The sequence below is a fragment of the Caretta caretta genome, chromosome 3 (assembly GCF_965140235.1).
Source record: "Caretta caretta isolate rCarCar2 chromosome 3, rCarCar1.hap1, whole genome shotgun sequence".
Taxonomy (NCBI): Eukaryota; Metazoa; Chordata; order Testudines; family Cheloniidae; genus Caretta; species Caretta caretta.
This window is the reverse complement of record NC_134208.1, coordinates 171049803-171070711: the sequence shown is the minus strand read 5'-3', so window position 1 is coordinate 171070711 and position 20909 is coordinate 171049803. Positions and strand designations below refer to the sequence as shown.

At 40.8% G+C, this 20909-nt stretch overlaps 1 long non-coding RNA gene and 1 other non-coding gene across 2 annotated transcripts in view; one reads left to right on the top strand and one right to left on the bottom strand.

Moving 5' to 3' along the window:
- The window catches only part of LOC142071632 (uncharacterized), a 214430-nt gene that overhangs the window by 49972 nt on the left and 143549 nt on the right, over positions 1 to 20909 (top strand). The gene's annotated exons all lie outside the window — the stretch shown is intronic.
- On the bottom strand, positions 15656 to 15757 carry LOC125635027 (U6 spliceosomal RNA). The gene has a single exon (XR_007356124.1). It is a non-coding gene; the product is annotated as a U6 spliceosomal RNA (small nuclear RNA).

Sequence of the window (20909 nt, the reverse complement as noted above, 5' to 3'; positions counted from 1 at the left end):
GCTGTGATAATGCTTTAGAACTGTAATGTGTGCCCACCCCAGGGAAAAGACAGAGAAACCCTTATAGAAAAGGAAAATTTCAAGGAATATGTAAATAACTGAGATTCATTAAATATCTCAATTTCTTGCAGGGGAGAGGAGGTGGAGGAGTACAATTAAAAATACTCACGGTGTTTCCTTTTGGCTCCCTAACCATTCTCAAGGGAAGTGTTGTTTTGGTTTCCACGGGTGAAAGATTCTTACAGTAATAGCCCACTTACTGCACAGGGGCAGATGTGGGAGAGTAGAGGGAATTGATTTGTGGGAGGGACGGATTGACTTTTCAGATTGCCAGGGAGTGCACAGAGGATCTCTGATGGGGATGGGGCCTGAGATCCTGGAATTGCCTGATTTGATGGAAATCTCAACTATCATTAGAATTATGTTTCTGGCTCTGAGGGGTGCAACGAAAATCTTGAAAATGTGACTTGCTTGTAACTGAGGCATGTTTAAATCTGCAAACAGCCTGAAACAATGGGTGAAATCCTGGCTGCGCTGTAGTCAAGGGAAGAGCTGGTATTCACTTCAACGGAGCCAGGATTTCACCCAGTATCTAAGATGTGTGAACTGGTTTATTCCCAACTCTGGAACCCGCTGATACCCCAAGGAGGGGCAGGGCCACAGCCTGGATACGGTGTCATATGGGAGTGTGACAATGGCCCTGGATTGATTTAGGTCAGCCTCATGATGGCGGGGGGGAATAAGGGAAGGGGGCAATGATATTTCTTCATCTTCCAGGAGGGAGAGGAAGGGGCTGGAAGCCCCTCAATGGAGTGAGTGGGAGCATACCCTATGCCCCACCTCCATCATCTCACAATAGACAAAGTGCTGGAGATGCCAGAGGGCTGAACAGGCCTTTTGCTTCTCCATGAAAATGGATTTTGGGTATAAAAATATTGTAGCCCACTAGGTCCCCTCCCAAGAAGACAACTGCAGATAAGCGGGTGGGAAAAGACACCAGTTGCGGGAGGAGAAGCTTTGTGGGAAAGGACACTGTCTTCATGGATTCTGACTGCTTAGCTGAATCCCCTGAGACTTTGAGAATTCATATTAAAATCATTTCAAATTCCCCAAGATGTGTACACAATCTAGCTTAGATATTCCTGTACTCTGCCCCCTACCAGAGTATCTGAGCACCTCACATGCTCTAACACCTTTTTTCATTACAAGGCGCCTCAGCGGTACGGAAGTATTATCCCAATGTTACAGATGGGGAACTGAGGCCTAGAGACACTAAGGCCTGAATGCACAAAAGATATTAGACATTGTGACGCTCAGCACCTATAAAATCACAGAGATTCACAAAGCTGGAGTTAGGCACCCAAGCTCCTATACAATGAATGGGGAGAGATAGGTGCCTTAGGCTGCAATTCACAAAAGCCAGCAAGGTGTGCAGGGAGCCCCCTGTGCTAGGCAATGGGACATGCCTGGGGGGTGCTAAGCCCTGCTCCTGTTTCAGAGATAGGCCCTGAAGTCTGGGCTGCAGGAAGGTGCTTCCCTCTGCTTGGGAATCTCAGGTACAAACCCTATCTTGGTGTTAATGCCAACACCTGTGCTGGTTTAGTTGGGGGAGGGGGAAGAAAGAGTCATAACTAGGGTATTCACCTGGGATGTGGGCAACCCCTGGTTCAAGTCTCCCCACAGCCTGAAGGGGAGTAGGGATTTGAACAGGGATCTGCTACCTCTAAAGTGAGTGCTCTAGCTACTGGGCGATGGGATATTCTGATGCAGGGCTCCCTCAGTTTCTCCTGTTGAAGCTGTTTTACTGTTGATAAATAATGAGAGGATCATTGGTACAGAGGGACTGGGCTCAGGGTCTTCCACCACTCAGGTAAGTGCTCTAACCACCAGACTGTAGAGTTATTCTCACACCCTTACTCTCTCACTCTTTCTCTGTCCCAAATGGGCTAAAAGTTACGAGGGAACTCTTCCTCCTTCAGCTGTTCTATATGAACTCGCCTGAGGGGTCCGATCTGGTAGGCACCCTCTCAGCAGGCCTACCTGATTGGCCCTAATTGGGGGCCAGACACCTATCTTCCCCTGATTTGAGAATTGCTCTGGGAGATGGGCACCCGGGCACTTAGAGGGAGGCTGCAGGGTGCATGCTCAGAAGCAGAAACATAGGGAACTTTTACTGCAAAAACTTAGGCAAAGAGTGAGTTTAGAGTTTAGGGGGAGCTTTGTGTATTGCAGGATCCCAAAACTGGGACATAGGCACTTAAAACAGAGACTTACACACCTAACTCCTTTTGTGTATTCAGGCCTTAGAGACTTGGTCACACAGGAAGTATGTGGTAGAGTAGGGAACAGAACTTGGTTGTCACAAAGTCTTAGGTTCACACCCTAACTATTGGACCATTCTTCATGCTCCATATAGCCCTCACAGAGCTCAAAATTTTACCCGGGCCACTTTTCAAATTACTGGCGATTATATAAGAGCTGTTCAGAACCCTGAAGGGTCAGGTCCAATGTTTGTAAATGGCTATAGTTTAAAAAGGAAGAAGAGGAAGGAGATTTATATAATGTGACAGGGTTGGGCCAGATGGCTATAGGAGAGTAATAGAAGGCAGATATATTAGCCCCAGGCTAAGTAGGTCCCTTTTCCCTAAGTAAGGTAACAGGGAAGGTTCCAGAACAATCAGGAACCTTCTGGAGACAATTAAGACAGGCTGATTAGAACACCTGCAGCCAATCAAGAAGCTGCTAGAATCAATTAAGGCAGGCTAATCAGGGCACCTGGGTTTTAAAAAGGAGCTCACTTCAGTTTGTGGTGTGCGTGTAAGGAGCAGGGAGCAAGAGGCACTAGGAGCTGAGAGTAAGAACGCGGACTGTTGGAGGACTGAGGTGTACAAGCATTATCAGACACCAGGAGGAAGGTCCTATGGTGAGAATAAAGAAGGTGTTGGGAGGAGGCCATGGGGAAGTAGCCCAGGGAGTTGTAGCTGGCGCACAGCTGTTCCAGGAGGCACTCTAGACAGCTGCATTCCACAGGGCCCTGGGCTGGAACCCGGAGTAGAGGGCAGGCCCAGGTTCCCCCCAAATCCTCCCAACTCCTGGTCAGACACAGGAGGAGTCGACCTGGACTGTGGGTTCAAATAAATGACCAAGCTGAAGGCTGCCGTGAAGCTCCAAGGCGAGCAAATCCGCCAGTAAGCGCAAGACCCACCAAGGTAGAGCAGGAACTTTGTCACAATAAATGGAGTCAGTCAGGCAAAGAGAGAAAATATAAGAGATTGCACAGTGAGAACAAACACAGGACATGGATTCGTTTTAAAAATGAGTTTCTCCAGCTGCCCTTAGTTGTCTCAGAAAACACACTGACAGTATAACTGTGCACTTTTTCGTTTTTACAAGGTTCCTGTATAAATGTTTATGTGCTGTGAATTAAATCATACACTAAAAAGGGCAGGGGATGAAATGGAAAACTTGCTAAATATAAAGATGGATGGATTGTTCATTACTCATAGGATGGCATGTCCTGGCAAAATGTTCCCTGCCAGCGAAATGTTTCTCACTGAAAACTTGCCATTTATTTATCAGAGTGCTCTATGTCCTTTTGGTGGAGTGAACTAGGTAAGGGCCTACATGGCTGATAAATATTGAACAGTCTGCAGAAACTGAAATCAATAGCTTAGATTTTACTACTTGACTATTTTAGTTGATGGGGAACAGTATTGTACAATTGATCATACTTTGTTTCTACAGCATGTTTTCACTGATTAGCTACTAAACGTGGTGGTAAGGGATATTTAAATTTCTGTCTTGAAAATGCAAGTTAAGCAATGCTGCTAGATTTGCACTCATCTCTGTCAAACATTCCATTTGTTAAAAGGTTTTGGAAGAAAACTTAGAGCTGATTCTTCAACCAGCCCTTTTACTGTGTTATCCTCAGCTCCGCAAAGATGTCTGCTTTAAAAAACAAAACAAAAAAATAGTAGCCTGACTGGCATGATCTATCCCCTGAAATGAGTATTTTTAAAAAGATAATTCAGATGTTTTTAAAATCATGTTAAATTACTAACCCAGCATGCAGGACTTTAGTGCTACATTTTTTTAAGATGACACCCACAGTCATGTGCACCTATGTAGTCATGTGCGATTACTTCCATTGGGCTTGCAAATCAAGTATTTACATATGCAAAGGTAAGGCCTTTGAGAAAAGGGCCATCTTTTTGTTATGTATTTTTGTCATACGTAGCAAAATGGGACTCTGGTCCATGAGTCAGTTTCCTAGGCACTGCCACAATACAAATAATAAATGATGATGATGAATAGTTAGAAGCCTGAGTGGTCATTTGTATCTGCAAATGCTAGTTTACACACAGTTGTGTTCACAGTGTCTTTTAAAAGATGGGCCTATAAAAAGTTGATATAGGCAATAAAGGGTGCAGTTCCATCACACAGGAACAGATAGAGCTGATGAAGAAATGCCCCCAAAAACTGTTCACAAATATTCTCTCAATTTAATTGTTTGGGTCAAATCCTGATGCACTGAAGTCAATGGCCCACCTCCGAGTGGCTTCACTGGGTCCAGGATTTCACCCTTTGAATTTGCCTTTTGTTTGCTTTCTGTGGTTGTTCTAGGAAGTACATTCACCACCAGACGTGTTCATGAAGACAATGAATTTTAAGAAGGTATTTCCAGAAAGTGCATTTTGCACTAAAAATTTGAGTTTTCACACCAGAAACCTATTTTTAAGAGTTATCTTCATCCAATCAGGAAAGAGAAACAATACATTATAACCTATATGTACAATTAAAACTAACCAACCTCTAGAGAATTTCAAATATACATTCTTCATACTAAGATATGATGCAAGTTTCATTCTTCTGATTTTGTTATACTGGGTGAATGTTTGAATCCAGGCCTATATCGCATCTGCTGTACAAATGAGTGAATAATTTGCAGTGACTCAATTATCTGAAAAATTTAGCCTTTTTTTTTTTTTCTGCTCATGAGGTAAGTGTGAGCGCTTCATGATTTACTCACGAGTGTTAGTTAAATTTGCTCAGCAGGTTGTTGTTTGTTTTCCACTATGGATCGTGAACAGTTTGCTGTGAGTATTTGATGTTCAATATTTAAGTTCATAATGTGTTGTTTTGCTAGGAATTGTTTGGTCACATACATCACATGATTCTGATTCTGTTCCCTGACTGGATGGGCCTAACACTTACCATCAGAGGGCTTGAAGAAACCACTGGCATTTTTAATCTTTCAGGAAGAGATAGCAGTTAAATAATAGAGCTGGTCAAAAATGGGGGAGGGGATGTTCAGTTTCCCTCCTTTTGTTGTTGAAATTTGAACTTGTTTAATGAAAAATTACATCAAAATCAAATTAAAAAGAAATCTATCTAATCTAGCTTTGGTTTTATATGGCTGCTTATCACTTTAGTGTCTGAGCACTTTCCACATAAAATGGACTTCATATAGTCTCTGGCAGTTTTTCCCCTTTCTGGGTAAAAATTCTGCTTAGGGTAGAATTTTTTCAGTTTTTTTTGGTGGGGCATGGGAGCAGTGTTTGGTTGCGCTAATATTAGCTTGTGTTCAGGACATTTCAAATTAGTTGTTACATCTGAAGTCCTCCGATCTGCCTCTTAGCTTGTGGAGGGTTCACTTGGCAGTGATCTCGACATTCCATCCAGGGAAAAGCAGTTTTCTCAGACTCCAAAGCACTGAGATTTCTGAAAAGTATTGTCTGCCTGTTTCCACCTGTGAAGGAAATGGTCACATCGTGGGACATTAATACTGTTCGGGCCACCCTCATGGTTCCTCTATTTGAGCTTCTGACAACTTTCTCTTAGGCTGTCTTTTGGGAAAGGAGAGACATTCTTGTTGCTAAAAGAAAAGGAGTACTTGTGGCACCTTAGAGACTAACCAATTTATTTGAGCATGAGCTTTCGTGAGCTACAGCTCACTTCATCGGATGCATACCGTGGAAACTGCAGCAGACATTATATACACACAGAGATCATGAAACAATACCTCCTCCCACCCCACTGTCCTGCTGGTAATAGCTTATCTAGAGTGATCATCAAGTTGGGCCATTTCCAGCACAAATCCAGGTTTTCTCACCCTCCGCCCCCCCCCCCCCCCCCACAAACTCACTCTCCTGCTGGTAATTACCAGTCAATAAGGTGCCACAAGTACTCCTTTTCTTTTTGCGAATGCAGACTAACACGGCTGTTACTCTGATTCTTGTTGTTGTAACATCCTCACGAAGGGTCAGTGAATTGCAGGCTCTAATGGCAGGCCTCCATATACACAGTTCTTCATAGACCAGGGCCGGCTCCAGGCACCAGCTTTCCAAGCAGGTGCTTGGGGTGGCATTCAGAACGAGGCGGCAGTCCGTGTCCCACGGCGGCAATTCGGGGGCAGCTCCGCCGCTCTTGCTGCTGCGGCAATTCAGCGGCGACTGCTTGGGGCAGCAAAATTGGTAGAGCCGCCCCTGTCAAAGACAAAAGTGTCTTTTATGCCACAGCCGACATTTTTGTCATAAGTGATTTCACAGTTTCCCCTTAACCAAGTTATTTACTCACCTGTACTCTTTCCTCAGCCACATTCAAATGCAGATGAATAGCATCTTCATACTTTACACGAGAGGCAGTGCTTGGTATTCTGTATGAAAAGAATTATGTTCACTGCATCGGCCTTTTGTTTCTTATGCGGATCAAATGAAAGATTCAGCCAGTCTCCACTCAGGCAATTTCCAGGTGAATAACCTCCTACATTACGTGGCGTATGGAGTAGCTCAGACCACACCCCCACAGACATAACAGGTTCATTTGACATGAGATTAAGCAATATCTATCATATTTCTCAGTGATGTTTCGATACTGTGGTCTTTTGTAATACTTTTAGAATCATAGAAGATTAGGGTTGGAAGAGACCTCAGGATGTCTTCTAATCCAACCCCCTGCTTGAAGCAGGACCAACCCCAACTAAATCATTTAACTAAACATTATGCTGTTATAGCGTCATCTAGGTCATGTGCAAACCTGGGGCAGGCAGTTCTGCAGTCATTGTTTAAGTAGATTCCGAGCGCCACCTCCTACCAGTACTGCTTGTAAGTCATTTGAATGGAATACACGTCTGCAACCACTTGAAGAAGAAAATACGGTGGCTGACCTGTACTGTAACTGTTGTTCTTTGAGATGTGGGTGCAGACATGTATGCCACTGCCCACCCTCTGTCTCCGCTGCATCGGAGTCTCCAGTCTTAGATTCCAATGTGAAGGAACTGAGGAGAGTCAGAGTGGTGGCACCCTTATATAGCCGTGGGCAGGGTTATGAGGGCCAGAGGGTTAGAGCACTGCCCCGATGGTTACTGGTAAGCAAACTTGTCCGGCTTTGGTGCGCTGGGTACATGCACACCTGAGTGTAATACACGTCTGCACCCATATCTTGAAGAAAAACAGTTACAGTACAGGTAAATAACTGTCTTTTCCTTGCTATCTCAGCCAGCATCCGATCCCATATAAAATATATCCTGTGTATTACTTTTACTGGTCTTGGAGCAGAAGTCTGAAATGCTTTAGAGTGTATTACTCCTGGCTCCCTGAACATGGCTCAGGTCCTTGTGCTCAGTTGGTACAGCTCCATTTTCCCCCAGCAGCTGCACACTTCATGCTTCCAAGGGCAGAACTGTATCCACAGTTTGCAAAGTACAGTCTACCAGTTAAGGTACCTCAATGGTTTTACTCATTCTTAAATCTAGACTTAGCACACTCCCACAAAGACCACCTGTGATCTCCATTTTTAGCTTAATTATCAACATGATGGTATACTGAATCATGAAATCTTCATCCAAAATCTTTTCTTTATGGTGAAGCAAGATCCCCACAGGATTAGTCCTTGACCTCCTCTGCTGTTTGCTACTTCCTTTGGATTGGATCCTTGTTGCGTATTTTATAGTATAGGCCCGCGTACCACATTTGGGATTCTGCTCTCTTCTTCCTATGTGAATACAACTCCCATGAATGTCAGTAGGACTTTTACACACATAAGGAGAGAAGAACAGAGCACTTACACTTAACAAGTTAAAAGCTATATTCAGGCCATTAATAACGAATCTTTTGTGGCAAATTGCTGGTATGATTATGATGGGTCCCGTGCTTCCTCTTCTTTGGGCAGTGGGGGGTTCAGGGCGCAGTTTCCTTCCCCGGAACTAGGGTATCTACTGTCCCACAAGTAACCCAGAGAAGGATAGTGGAGAGGGAGGGACCCAGGCCTGCCCTCTACTCCGGGTCCCAGCCCAGGGGCCCTAGGGATAGTGGTAAACCACTTGAAGTAGTGCTTCCTTCCCCTGGGCTACTTCCCTCTTCTACTCTTCAGCTTGTGGGGCTTCCTGCCCTCTCTCTCTTCACAAGCCGGGTGTCTCTTTACCTAGGGTCTTGGTCTTCTAGCCAGCCGTGGCACTTCATAGAATCATAGAATCATAGAATATCAGGGTTGGAAGGGACCCCAGAAGGTCATCTAGTCCAACCCCCTGCTTGAAGCAGGACCAATTCCCAGTTAAATCATCCCAGCCAGGGCTTTGTCAAGCCTGACCTTAAAAACCTCTAAGGAAGGAGATTCTACCACCTCCCTAGGTAACGCATTCCAGTGTTTCACCACCCTCTTAGTGAAAAAGTTTTTCCTAATATCCAATCTAAACCTCCCCCACTGCAACTTCTCCAAACTCTCCTCTACTTCAACTCCTCCAAACTGCTCCAACTCCAAACCACTTTGCTCCAACTCCTTCAAACTGCTCTCTGCTCCAACTCCAAACCACTCTACTCCAACTCCTTCCCCTGGCTGATTGAAGCAGGGGTTTTTTATCACGTGACTAGCTCCAGGTGCTCTAATTGGCTTCAGGTGCTTTTAATTAATCTATAGAAACCTTTCTTCCCTCTACAGGGAATAAGGCCTAAGGCCTTTGTTTTCCTTAGAAATTATGTTTGTCTTCACTTTCATATTAGTGCTGATATTCTACTTTCTACTGACCATGCTGTATCACACTTTGTAGAAAGTAGAATATTGGCACTAATATGCCAATGATCTTGGAATGTCATATTACTCTTACTGTTCCACAGGAAGGTTGCAGTTTATCCTCAGAATGTGATATTGAATTAAAAAAAACAAGAACATATGCAACATAGTAGTTGGTAACTGATGAAAGTGAAGACAAACATAATTTCTAAGGAAAACAAAGGCCCCTTGCATTTTTAGATTGTGCAACCATTTCCGCTTATCAGCTGTTTGCTAAATCTGGTATTCAGTCATACTAAAAGACAGATAATTTGTACTGCTGGCTGTATCTAAAATGCAGCATTTCAAATGGATTAGAGTGGATGCATATGGTGCCATCAGTTCCTGGCTAGCTAGTGTCTACTAGAACATTTAACCAATCCTGGCTAATAATATGCTATAGAAATACTCTTATTTTTAGAGTTAGCTCAAGAAGGTAGATTTCAGAGCTTGCTACGAATCAGGATACCCTAGAGATTACGGTTCGGTTTTGAAGACAAATCAGGACTAGGATTTGGGTTTGGATTTGCTGGCATGAAACTATTCCAGACTATTCTCATGATATTTCAATCTCAAATGCTGGGACTCTTTTGAGATGAGCTGCTCCTATGAGATTTCTGCCATCTTGAATGCAAGATTTTGTTCACATCCAAACCAGAAAATTGAATCTTTCTGGTTTTATGTCTGATGTAGGAGCAAAATTCTAGGACTGGGTTTGGAACTGGGAGTAAGATCTAACCCATAGGAGTCCTGTTTCTCTTAAAAAACAAACAAACAAATAAATTGGTGTGGGTTTTTTTAAAAAAAAAGTGATTCAGATTCGAGGTTCCTCTTTTGGCCCACCACCAATTATTATTTTTATATAGTCCCATAAGTGTGTATGGCACATTACATATAAATAAAACAAGGTCCCTGTCCCAAGGAGCATACACTCTATAATAAAAGAAAGAGATTGCAGTTTTATAGCTGCTTTTTGTAATAATAAATAGGGGCGGGGAGAGAGGATTTTGAAAATGCTGCTGCTACAAAGCATATAAATATGAAGATGTAGGCTGTTATTCAGGGAATTCTCCAGACAGTAGCTCTTGGTTGAATTTTAAAGGCAGTTCAGCATCAAAATGCACTGTAATGTAAAATATTGAGTTCTCAAGTTTCTGCTAATACAGAGTTCCTGTTGAAAAGCAGCAGTTGAGGTTGGGGTTGCCGTTGGATAACTAGTGGGACTATGTTTGGGTAATATTAATTATATTTTTGTGCAATCTTTAATTCTGATATCCAGCATGGTAATGTTATATATTCTAAACATTTCACAACTATGGAAAGCTGCCTTTTCAGCCCGTGGATGGCTCTAAGCTTTGAGTTTATAAATGAAGTGGCTCAAATATTGCTATTGATAGGCAAGGCTTGTAGAATTGCAATGCATCTTAAAGTGAGTATAACAATGGCCTTGTATTCATTCTGTCTCATTCGTTTTCCTATTACATTTGCTCAGTTTGCAGCTCAAAAGATATTTTTCCTAATCGTAGGCTCCACAGCCTCACTCTGGATTCTTTTCATATTACGCACCATTCCCAGTAATAAAGATTCTGTAAGCCAAATTCTGCCTATAGCTATACCTGTAAAACACAGTTCTCTTCAGAGTCTTCCTTCAGTGACATCTGGACAACCCCAGTAGCTTGCAGTTTGTTTGATGGTGTGTGAAATGAAACGAGCTGGCTTGGCCATCAGATCCCAAAGTTCTTGGAGCCTGCAGTTAGAAAAAACATCTGTACTTACAAACTGAGCAAATGTACTGTGGAAATCAGTGAGACACAATGAACATAGAACCCAACACTTCCATATTTATAGAGTACATTTTCAGAGTAAAACTGCACTCTAGGTTCCAATTCCACAGCAAGTAATTTTAAATCTCTGGCCTGGCTTTTGCTTTTTTGTGACTCAGTAACAGTTAATATAAGCACTTCTATAACACCTTGATTTTTAAAAATGGCAAAAATCCAAAAACCCTCTAACAAATTAATTTAACATGGTAATGCTCACCTTTCCCCCCTCCCATTTGTTTTACAATTTTCATTTTAAAAGCCAGAGCATTTTGTTTCTTAGATCCTTTTTTATCCCTTTCACCAAACTAATAGTTCATCTGACTCTCAAAATCATTAATTCAAATTTCAATGCAGGTAGTATTGCTCCAATCAGCCAGTGCTGCACATCATGATTTCAAGAACACTAGAGGATTTTCATTTTGTGAGTTTGTTTCTTTAAAACTTTTGGCAGCATGTTAAACCAAAGGTTTCACTTTCGGTCCAGCACAGTCTTTGGATATTATTCCAGGATTTCCTGTGTGCACTACGTGGCAAGAAATCAAGTCTGCAGATTGCATTAGATTAAACAGATCATCTAAATCATGTCGTGAAAATGAGCTCGTGGACTATATTTGTACTGCAATCACTGTAGCATATTTAATAGCCAAGAATAATTACTGCACACTGAGGATTTTATTCTGTAGCTAGGTGCAAAATGACAAGAAACCATGGTCATAACTTTCTTAGTTTACTTTTTTCAGATCTAGATAAGATGTACTAATTAGGCACATAAGAAATAAATGGAATTGTTCACAACATATTCTGTATAATTCTTTTTAAATACTATCAAATATTCATTCATTTTGTTTGTGATGATGCCTCTCGTGCTATCCCATAGCATTTCATGCCATTATTTTCTATTCTCCTTAGCAGTAATGGGGTCAAGCCTGCACAATGGAAGATCTGGTCTTAAAGACTGGCCATCATGATGTTTTCTTTAAACATGAAAAGTGAACAGTTACTAATGGGTGACTTGCAATTTACCTGTCAGTGCAGTAACTATAAAAAAAAACAAACTCCTGTCTTGTGTGTCAATCAATAATCTCTTTTGTCTGCCGTCTGTCTCGCTAGACTGTGATGGTTTTAATGGAGGCTGGAAATATTGAGCCTTTTGAAAAAACTAAATATATTGCCAGGAACACCAAGCCAAACTGATGTGCAGTAATTCTCTGATTTTTCAAAAGAGAAATAAAAGTTTGGACCTCAAGGCTGATGGTCACTTTTCTTTCACTGCACAAAGTTTATCATTCTTCACTTCATTGATGCCTTTTATTATAGTGTCCTATTGGAATTCTAACTTTTGCCTGCCAAGTGGAACTAAGTTAAAATACTTTTCTGATGATTTAGCAGGATTAAGAAATAAATTAAAGCACCCTGACTGCCTAGAAGTCTTGTTTTACCAGCTGCTTGCAAAAATCTACTAATGATTACATTTTAAGTCCTTTTAGCACTTTGGGTTCAACAGGTTAAGCCTACTGGACCTAGAGGCATGGGAGTCATGTGTCTCCTGTATCTGAGAGATCAATGTTTTATAGCAGGTTGGCTTAGCAATAAACAGTGAAAAAAGAACCATCACTTTACACCTAGTTCTATTAAACATACAGTACTACCTAGCTTATGTGTCTAATGGCTAAGTAGTCTTGCTGGCAGCCGTGGTCACTTCTGCCTGAGCTGGAGCAGTCATGTGAACTCATATACATCTGCTCCATTTGTGGAAAATGAAAACTCAAGAACCATAAGAACATAAAATGTAATTAGGGAGTTATCCACTATCCATAAGGTTACTTCATTACATTTAAACAGAACATATCTCTGTGCACGTTTTATTTAAAATCAAGTTAGGAATATGCTAGTTTGTTAAGGTAGTAAAGAAAATATGGTGTCCAGAGATTATTCAAAATATTGTCTCCATCATTTTGGCACTGACTCCAGTTTTGCAAGGTTGTGGATAGCATTTGGGTTGTTTAGCGTAAAGTTTTGAATGAACTGGAATCTTTGAGTGTTTTTTTTTTGTTTTTTGATTTTTTTTTTCTGTTAATGGCATCAGAATTCGGGTATAAAAAACAAGTCAGGTCATTTAATTGGAATTCTAAAAAGTTTGTATACAATATTGTTCTCTGTAACTGTCAACCCTGCCACTGATTTACTGAATTTCTAGCATTCTCAAGAGCCTTTCTGAAAGCTCATAGAGTTTATATTTCAGATAATTCAGTATCCGTTTGCTTTAATTCTGGGTAGTCATTTTTTAAAAAAATCTTTTTTAGATCAGACCAAAACTCATTTGCACTGGAAAATGTCTTTTGTTTCAAAGTGGATTTATCAAAATCAATCAGTAGTCACAATATCTTTCTCTTCTGAAACTAACCTCAAAAAGAACAGGAGTACTTGTGGCACCTTAGAGACTAACAAATTTATTTGATCATAAACTTTCATGGGCTACAGTCTACTTCATCAGATGCATAGAATGGAACATATAGTAAGAAGATATATATACATAGAGAGAACATGAAAAGGTGGAAGTTGCCATACCAACTCTAAGAGGCTAATTAATTAAGATGAGCTATTATCAGCAGGAGAGATACCATTACTTTGGGCTTGAGTAGAGACTGGGAGTGGCTGGGTCATTACACAAATTGAATCTATTTCCCCATGTTAAGTATCCTCACACCTTCTTGTCAACTGTCTGAAATGGGCCATCTTGATTATCACTAGAAAAGTTTTTTTTCTCCTGCTGATAATAGCTCAGCTTAATTAATTAGCCTCTTAGAGTTGGTATAGCAACTTCCACCTTTTCATATTCTCTCTATGTATATATATCTTCTTACTATATGTTCCATTTTACGCATCTGATGAAGTGGGCTGTAGCCCATGAAAGCTTATGATCAAATAAATTTGTTAGTCTCCAAGGTGCCACAAGTACTCCTTTTCTTTTTGCGGATACAGACTAACACGGCTGCTACTCTGAAACCTGAAACTAACCTGACCCTAAAAAGGAAATGCATGATTTGGCTGGACCTCTTAAATATCTGACCTTTAGAGATAGGGTCAGTTTGGATAACATAGTGAACATTCACCACAAACATTTCCTAGTGGCTTAACCTTTCAAAATACTTTAAGCATTCATTAAGATCTTAAGTCACTGCAAGGCCTTATGGCATCCCTGAGTGGTCTTTGTCATGAGGATTTTGACCCATGAAAGCAAGAGTCTCTCAGAAAAGTGAATCTATAACAGCCTCTCATATATTAGAAACTAAGAATTGGTCTCTTCTCATTTTAGATACATGCCGAATCTGATACTCCCTTTCTCTTGCAGGTGGCCCTGTAAGTATATATAAATACAACATGTATAAGGAAGAGTCTTGAAAGCCTGCTGACATATTTCACACTGGAATCCAGGATCATAGAACTCTTTGTATTGACTGATGCCAGCTTGGGATGTAATGTAGCCTCAACTCATAATTAGAGCTGGGTGAATAATGGATTTTTCAGATTGCAGGCAATTCTGAAACATTAAGAACAAAGTTTTGTTTTTGGTCAAACCAAAAATGAATAGTTTCAGAATACTGAAAAGTCAAAAATATTCAGAATGAAACATTTTGTTTGACATTTTTTTTTTATTGTGGGTCACTCTTAATCTCTCCTGTTCAAGCTGTTCCACCTTTTATAAATAATGAAATGGTCATTGGAGCAGGGACTTGATTCTCCCACATCCTTTGTGAATGCCCGAACCAAAGGACTACAAAGTCAGTTTACCATGCTCTAGTAACAGTCCATTGTCATTATGAATGACTATGAATTGCCACAATGAATGAGAAGTTAAAACTTTGCCATTGCTGAAACACTTCACTTTTTCAGTTTGGTCAAAACTATTTGGCAAACTCAACACTATTGTTGTGACTACTTTTGAGTTGAGCAAAACTAAAATTTTTTTTTGGTGAGTAAACTATTTGCTGAAAAGAATTCACCCAGCTCTACTGATAATACCCACAACTCTAATCTTCCTTCACACTGTTCATATTTGTGTACATCATGGATTTCCAGGCCATCTACTTTCAAAATGCTCAGGTATCTAATTAGCAAGAAGATCTGGACAACCTTGAAAACTGAAGTAATAGAAATGGGATGAAATTGAATACTGCAAAGTGCAAGGTCATGCATGTAGGTACTAACAACAAGAAGTTTTGCTATAAGCTGGGTACTTATCATTTGGAAGCAACAGAGGAGGAGAAAGACCTAAGTGTATTGGTTGATCACAGGATGATTATGAGCCACCAATGTGATGTTGCTGTGGAAAAGGCTAATGCAATCCTAGGATGCATCAGGTGAGGTATTTCCATTAGGGATAGGGAAGTGTTAGTACCATTATACAAGGCACTGGTGAAACCTCATCTGGAATAGTGTGTGCCATTCTGGTCTCCCATGATAAGAAAGATGAATCCAAACTGGAACAGCTTCAGAGAAGGGCCACTAGAATGAGCAGAGGAATGGAAAACCTACCTTATGAGAGGAGACTTAAAGAGCTTGGCTTGTTTAATCTAACCAAAAGTAGGCTGAGGGGAGATATGATTGCTCTCTATAAATACATCAGAGGAATAAATACCAGGAAGGGAGAGGAGTTATTTAAGTTAAGTTAAGAGTATCCCATAGCCCAATGGAGACCCAGTGGAGACCCAGTTCAAATCTGTTCTCCACAGGAGGGGGTGTGAACCTGTGAAGAGTATTTTAAGCAAATGGATATAAGCTGTCCATCAGCAAGTTTAGACTTGACGAATTTGCATGTCATCCTTGCTCAGGGGCCATGCTAATCTTCTCTGTATCGTTCCAATTTTAGTATATGTGACATTAGGCAAAGGTTTCTAAGCATCAGGAGAGTGAAGTTATGGAACAGCCTTCCAAGGGGAACAGTGGGGGGCAAAAAAACCTAACTGGCTTCAAGACTGAGCTTGATAAGTTTATGGAGGGGATGGTATGATGAGACTGCCTCCAATAGCATGTAGCCGATCTGCAGCTGCTAGTAGCAAATCTCCCCAATGGCCGGTGATGGGACACTAGATGGGGAGGGCTCTGAGTTAGTACAGAGAATTCTTTCCCAGGTGTATGGCTGTTGGGTCTTGTTGAAATGTTCAGGGGCTAACTGATTACCAAATTTGGGGTCAGGAAGGAATTTTCTCCTGGGTCAGACTGGCAGAGACCCTGTGGGGGTTGGATTTGTTTTGTTTTGTTTTTTTTTGCTTCCTCTGCAGCATAGGGCACGGGTCACTTGCAGGTTTAAACTAGAGCAAATGGTGGATTTTCTATAACTTGAAGTCTTTAAATCATGATATGAGGATGCCAGTAACCCAGCCAGAGGTTCTGTGTTTATTATAGGAGTGGGTGGGCAAAGTTCTGTGGCCTGCGATGTGCAGGAGGTCAGACTAGATGATCATGATGGTCTCTTCTGACCTTCAAGTCTATGAGTCTATAAGCATTTTCTTTGTGTTAGTTTTTCACACTAGCAAATCTGCCACAGGCAATCTTTAGTATCTGTAGCCATATACCATGATACCCAGCAAATGTCAAGTACTTGCAGTACCTGGGGGGACTCTCTGTCAAAAGTTCTCTTTTTAGTAATCGAGAACTTGTGCTTCTTGTAGGCTATTGGTGAAGTATCTGCCTCAGTGGATATGGGTATAGCATAAGCACTCAGAATGGTGAAGTACTGAGGGAAAGGAGTGTTGTATATGAAAACTCTTCACTTTTTATAACATGGGTCTGAGTTTCATAGTTTGGATCTGCAAATGAGGCTGTTTGGATCTGAAGTTCTGGATTGTATGAACACAAGACATAAGAGCTTATCACAAAATTCAGATTTGGATTTGGGTTCTGAATTTTGCACAAGTTTGGCCGTATTTGAGTCTGGGTTTTCAGTTTTGGCCCAGTCTCCAGTTCTCAAGCTTGTAGGCATTAACCTTAAGTAGGGCAATAATTAGACCACCTACTGTAAATTGTATAGGATTGAATCAGATACTGAACAGAACAATCTCTGTATTCATCCTGTTGTGTGCTGCTCCCGCTAAATGTGAATCCAGTGACTAATTTAATGCCCTGCTACATTTAGTTCTTGGATTTTTAAATTAAGAAAAAAAATCCATTTAGCATTTTCGAGGCTTTTCCAAACATGTTAACCCTTTGAACTTTTATGTTTAGTTGAGGCAAATTCTAAAAAGGTACATTTGAAATCTGCTCTGCCCTGATATGCCAAACAATATTGTATGGATTTTTGTATGAAATTTTTTTAAAGTAATGATTAAAATAAATAACATACAGTGGTGTTGAGAAAAGTATTTCCTGTAGCAGCAGGATATGCTTTTTTTCAGCACAAGTCTGTCCACAGAGCTGGAGTCTGTGAAAATCAAAGGAATTTTTTAAAGAAAGAAGACCATGTGGAGTTGGCATATAGACAAGTTCTCACTTATGGAATCCATTCAGTATCTTAGCCATAGAAGTCACAAAAGGAATAACAGCAAAATTTTTAGCTGCCAGAATACATTTCTTTTTTTGCACTTAGCATTTGATCATAAAGGAAAGTAAAACCTTTCTTTTTAAGAGCAAATCACATAAACATTTCCTGAGATTCCATCTCCTAGAATGTCTATCAAGGTCAGTAGGATCAATAGCACCAGATGTCCACATGGAGATCTATCTCATGCTAAGGTAATTTTGCCACAAAAACTAAATGCCAATAAAATAAACTTCTTTCTGCAAGCAATAGCTGAATATTCTGTATTGCCATTTTAAGTTGCACATATTAGGTAAATAGCTCTTTGTAAAAATTGTATTTATCAATTCAAAATTATATTATACCAGATAATGAGTAAAAGAGAGGCTCTAAATAGCCACTTCATAAGTCTTATAAATGTTATGTTGGAGGGAAAAGGCCTTAAAAACTTTTCTTCGAGATAAGAAAATGAAAGTGAAGCCTGAACATCTTAGATATTGAATATATTTATTCACATTTTTAAAATGTAACCAGATATGCCCATCCTGTGCTCTCTTCAGCTATCTCCTACATTAAAAATCACAAAATAAAAATAGGACTGTCCTTATATATATCCATCTGTCAAGGTTCCTTCCCCACTCTGAACTCTAGGGTACAGATGTGGGGACCTGCATGAAGGACCCGCTAAGCTTATTCTTACCAGCTTAGGTTAAAAACTTCCCCAGGTACAAACTTTGCCTTGTTCTTGAACAGTATGCTGCCACCACCAAGCGATTTAAACAAAGAACAGGGAAAGAGACCACTTGGAGACGTCTTCCCCCAAAATATCCCCCCAAGGCCTATACCTCTTTTCCCGGGGAAGGCTTGATAATAATATCCTCACCAACTCGTGCAGGTGAACACAGATCCAAACCCGTGGATCTTAAGAACAATGAAAAATCAATCAGATTCTTAAAAGAAGAATTTTATTTAAAGAAAAGGTAAAAGAATCACCTCTGTAAAATCAGGATGGTAAATACTTGGTAATCAGATTCAAAATATAGAGAATCCCTCTAGGCAAAACCTTAAGTTACAAAAAGACACAAAAACAGGAATACACATTCCCTTCAGCACAGTGACTTTTACAAGCCATTAAACAAAAGAAAATCTAACGCATTTTCTAGCTAGATTACTTACTAACTTTACAGGAGTTGGAAGGCTTGCATCCTTGATCTGTTCCCGGCAAAGGTATCACACAGACAGACAAACAAAAGCCTTTCCCCCCTCCTCCAGATTTGAAAGAATCTTGTCCTTTTGGGTCATTTTGGGTCAGGTGCCAGCGAGGTTACCTTAGCTTCTTAACCCTTTACAGGTGAAAGGATTTTGCCTCTGGCCAGGAGGGATTTTACAGCACTGTATACAGAAAGGTGGTTACCCTTCCCTTTATATTTATGACACCATCCACACTCTCCTCAGGAGCCTTTGGGGAGAGAGAAAGGGAGCAAAAATGCCAGCAAACGTGGACATCACATCATGCCCAAAAGATTAACGTTCTGAGCGCTGGTGGAACAAGGTACAGAAGTTTCCCTCCCAGCTACTCTCTCTCATTTATACTGATGATGGTCCAGCTCAAACACCTCTGCTGATTTTAGTTGCAGCAGTATGTCATTGGAAGTATATTAATATTATTGTTATTTATTTGTATTGCACTAGATCCCAGTCAAGATTGGTGCCCAGTTGTGGTAGGTGCTGTACAAAGACACATGCAGACATGGGTCTTACCCCAAAAATTTCACAATCTAATTTTGAAATGAGAAGGCACAAGTGGGTATAACAAAAACCAATGATGACATTAATAAAATCACCAGAAGTGATGGTTTCAAATTATTTGGGAGCTGTTTTTTAACCTATAAAAATAACTAATATCAGTTATCTGCAGCTGTCCCACAGCCTGGCTGACAATGCTAGTTGTCTGATAACATTTAGTAAGTACACATTATTAATTATATAAAAATCAATGTAATTATAATTTAATTGCACACAGATTGTTTAAAGCTTTGAGAGGTCAGATAATTGATCATCAGAACAGGTTTCCAAATGACACCTGTCTGCCTGTCAGAACAGAAGCCCTTTCTCAAGTTAAAAGTAACTGGTTGCAAAGCTTGCCGAGATCCTTCCATGGAAGTTGTTATAGAATAGAGACATATTAGTGTTATTTATTTAAGTGCATAAGCAGAGCATTTTGTTTTTTAAATAATAATTTGGGCTTGACTGTATCTCGCCCCTTTGTGGGACTCCTGCCCTCTAAGGTGGCAAGACTAAATGGCACTGTACAGAGGTTGGGGGCAATATCAAGTAGCTCCCTCTTATGAGTAGTGTAAGAACTGCACTCCCCTAGTGCTGCTGAAGGCATTGTGCCTGCCTTATGCTAAACGACCACTCTCCTGTACCGGTTATTTCATTAGTTGTCCCCCGGAATCATTTGGTGTCCAGGGCCTGTGGATCCTCCTCTTAGGCTGCGGGGGGAGGGGATCCTTTAGCTTTGCCCATCCACTTCCCAGATCCCAACAGGGCTAAATGGATACAATTCACTGATGCCCTGCAGCCCCTTTGCCCCAGTTTGTGAACTGGTGTAACTCTGCTGAGTTCAGATGAATTACGTGAGAGGTGAATCCGTGCCACTGAAGTCAGCAGAATTGTATATGCAAACATCAGGTTTTGAATTTAGCCCTCAGTGTCTAGCTTCCCTAAACGGTTACAAGGGTGCAACTCCAGTCACTTCCATGCAGTTTCTAGAGCTAGCTGGGGAAATGAATTTCACATCCATGGAAAAATGTCAAGGTTTTGGAAAAAAGTCATCCCGAAGTGGGATGTAAAGCCAAAACTCAGTATTTTTTGTAGAAATGAAATTCCTCAATATTTAGTTGTGAAAACACCCACATTTTCTGAATGTTTCAGTGTTTCAGAAACAAAAGATGTTCCCGAGGAGCCTGGAAGACCGGGCTCTGTGGCAGCCCACGAGATGAGTTGTTGAGGAACTGGGAACCCAAAGCCTTGGGAACAGTGGTCCACAGCTCCCGCCAGGTGGGCTGCTGAAGAGTCTGGGATCGTTGGAGCCCTGCTCCCAAGCTCCCTGTCATGCAGGCTGCAGAGGAGGCAGCTGAACTTGTCAGAAGACTGTCAGAGTTCCATCCTGGGGAAGGTTTTGATTTCTTTGAGTCAGCATTTTTGGACAGAAAAACATTTATTTGGAAAATTTGCAACCAGCTCTAGCAGTTACTTCTGATTCACACCAATATAAACAAGAGCAGGATTAGATCTAAAACAGTGCCAACTATTTTGGCCTCTAATATGGCAATTTAGGAAACAGAAACAAAATGGTGATAACTAAATATTAATATTGACTTTGTCCTTGTTAAGGGGGAAAAATCAGTTACACGTTGCTCTCATTAAGTAACTGATTTACTGGAATTTCCTCTTGTTTTGCAACTTGACTGAGAACATTTTCAATCTCAGCTACTTTAGGCCTGGATAATTTCAGCTAG